Below are 3,608 nucleotides of genomic sequence, written 5' to 3'. Positions count from 1 at the left end.
ACTAGGTTTTGGAATGGAGCCACTATAAACAGTCAAGGTTTCACAGATTCTGCTACTTACCTCCACATCGCCACAAGTTTCCACCGTTTTTACACCAGTGGGCCTGTAACACAATTTGATCAACCATCAAATGCTGAATATTATCTTTGATTTTTAAACACATGCACAAAAAACAAAATGCATCCACATAGAACCGGAAACATAAATTGGCACTTTATATGGATTAGATTGTGCTGGCCTTTCACAGCTTGAATGGGGCATCAGTGTAATGAAGCATCAATCAAGCTGTCCAGTGGAATTGAGGGGTGAGTTGCACAAGGCTGAAAGCCTCAGGGATGGACAACATGTTTCACAAGTGATTAGGTGCTGAGGGCGACTGACAGTAAATATTACAGCTCTTATGGATAATTGTATGCCCATGTGCATGTATATACTGGAGCTGAGTGACTATCTTCAGTGGCACAGATCTAATGTATCTGATATTTAAAAATATTACTTGTTGTGATTATGATGATCATATTACATTGATCACAAAATGCAAAAGTTAAAGTAATAGCTTTATTATTGTACCTTTATAGATTGTAAATCCCGATTCAGATCTTATTTGCATTGGTTGCGCGAGTGGTCCTATTTAAAAAAAAAAGTGTTTATATGAGAGACAAAGATATGACATCTCAATTGGGCATTTCAAGACACTCCTGAAGTATGTGTGATTGGAAATACCCTATAAATCTCTGTTCCAACCAACTGTTTGGACATGTGCGATTTTGCAGTTACGTATGATCTGCATTCTTTAACAGTCTCATGTTCCATTTACCTCAGAAATCTCAATTTTCATGAAATGTAGTGGAACTAACAGCCAGTGCTCTGCTGAAAATCATGAGCATGAAGTTACATCTTCTTTTTAGAAGAATTTTGTCACACTGTTATCACATGCTATGCCCAACCTTCACAAAAGGCTCTTCCAGAACAACTTTTAAAAGCAGCTTAACTGCAGTGCACTTACTGTAAAGAAACAAAGGATTTTTTCGTATACTTTTCTGCGCAGTATGAACACAACTACTTCTTCCCCTTTCTCGGTTATTGATGTACTGTGAAAAGATCAATGGCAGGGTGTTTGTTAGAAATCTCAGACAATAGAAAAGGCTGAACTCTGCACTGTGCAACACATCTAACCTCGCCAAAGGCCTCATTTATTTGATTTATCGACCGTGTCGCTTAGAAAGAGGAAATGACAGAGTCAGCCAAGCAATTACCAGGCACAGGAGATGCCCATCTCCCATACTCATAAACCGTATCAGCAACCCCTTACACCAGGTTACCACACCAGTACACAATCAAACTTTATCTCGAATATGTATGTCATAGAAATTTTATGCACGAGAGTGAAAGTATTAACTCGCATATGGCAGTCATGACCAATTGCAATTTCATCAGACCTTATTGGTTTTAAAATGCAATCTGTGTAGCCGCTAAGAGTGACCGGAATAAAAATCACCTGCTAGCTTATTACAAACCAATGTAAGCACAGTTACAATACGCTGCCAGTATCTGGCCTTGTGGAGGAGACGACATGTGTTTCATAATCATAAACATGATTGCGAGTCAGACAGCCTATATTACAGGCAATTTCCCCGTACCATCAGTCAGCCTACGACTGCACCGCATAGACACAATCAGATCTAATTAACGTATGCAGATTTCTTCATTAAAAGCAGGCAGACGCTAATGAGCTGTTGTATTCCTGATAGTGGGGGGTGACTGGATGCCCAGGAATGAGGACAACCTCTGGAAAACCTGCGGGAAATAGCTGCACGCTTCCATTAGCCTCCGCACGGACCCTAGACCTAAAGCAAAGACGGTCCAGAGCGGCTGGACATGATGACAGCTGCGGTAAAGCTGTGATTGAGGGGCTCCTGCAACTAATGACCCGATGAATTATTATTGCCGTGTGATAGAACCCTTTGGGCCTGGAATGTGAAATGACCATTTAACACTTCAACAGTGAGGAATTGAATTGTAAATGTCATTTTAAAATAGGTCAGAATACACTAAAAAAACTGCACTGCAAAAATGTCCTTTTTGTAATAAGTCTTCTTTTCCATGCTGATATATCTAAACATCCTTGAAACAAAATAAATGTACTTTTCAAACTTTCAATCAAACTTCAATTGTGAAAAATTTAATTTTAAAATAGGTCAGAAAATATTGCACTGCAAAAATGTTGTATAGTCTTTCCTTTCAGTATTGATATGTCTAACATCTTTGAAACAAAATAAATGTACTTTTCAAGCTTTTAATCAAACTTCAGCAGTGAAAAATGTAATTGTAAATGCCATTTTACACGAGAACGAGAACTGCTCGTGGTCTCAGCCAACCCAGCACTTCATCACATCCTTTCTATACAGCTAGGTTCGTCAACCTTAACTCCTTCGAGGACAGTTGTTCTCTCCAGACTGGACTATTGTAATGCTCTCTTGGTGGGCCTTCCTGCATGTACTATCAAGCCTCTGCAACTGATCCAAGAATGCAGCAGCCAGAGTGGTCTTCAATGAGCTGAAGAAAGCTCATGTCACACCTCTCTTCATCAGCTTGCACTGGCTGCCAATAGCCGCTCACATCAAATTCAAGGTACTAACTATTCTACTCTACTCTACTCTACTCTACTCTATTTATTAAAGGGGTCATATGATGTGATTTCAATTTTTCCTTTCTCTTTGGAGTGTTACAAGCTCTTGGTGCATAAAGAAGATCTGTAAATTTGCAAAGACTAAAGTCTCAAATCACGCGGCGCGATGCAACGCAACGCGTAAAAAGACAGTATAAGTCATTATAATCCATAATTATGTCCCCACTGGATGCAATGAATGCCTCGTTTATAATGGGTTTTCATGTTTTTGAATCATCGCTCCGGCCTGACAGGGCATCATCACAATATGGTAAGGGGCATAACATTTCCGTCACACGCTTGAGGTAACCGGCCAATCATAACGCACTGGATAGCTGGCCAATCACAGCACATCTTGCTTTTCAGACCGATGAGCTTTGTAAAAATCGACGCGTTTCAGAAAGGCAGGGCATAGAGGAGAAACAATAATGTACAGTATGCGGAAAATAATGTGTTTTTTGAACCGTAAACCGCATAAACACATTTCATTACACCAAATACACAAAATAATGTTCTTTTAGCAATATCATATGACCCCTTTAAAAAAAACCTTGCTATGTGCACAGTGCTAGACTAACTGAGACTTTTCACAGCACTTGTATATTGTTGCTCTCTCGTTGGTCTGATTACTTTTACTTTGTAAGTCGCTTTGGATAAAAGCGTCTGCTAAATGACTAAATGTAAATTTTAAAATAGGTCAGAAAATCACTGCAAAAAAAATTTTGTATAGTATAATCTTTCTTTCCAGTATTGATATGTCTAACATCTTTGAAACAAAATAAATGTACTTTTCAACTTTTAATCAAACTTCATTAGTGAAAAATTTAATTTTAAATGTCATTTTAAAATAGGTCAGAAAACATTGCACTGCAAACATTTTGTATAGTATAGTTTTTCTTTCCAGAATTGATGTCTAACATCTGTGAATTAAAATAAATGT

The sequence above is a fragment of the Sinocyclocheilus rhinocerous genome, unplaced genomic scaffold (assembly GCF_001515625.1).
Source record: "Sinocyclocheilus rhinocerous isolate Xijiao unplaced genomic scaffold, SAMN03320098_v1.1 scaffold289, whole genome shotgun sequence".
Lineage (NCBI taxonomy): Eukaryota > Metazoa > Chordata > Actinopteri > Cypriniformes > Cyprinidae > Sinocyclocheilus > Sinocyclocheilus rhinocerous.
The sequence above is the reverse complement of the archived record's forward strand: the minus strand, read 5'-3'. Positions refer to the sequence as shown.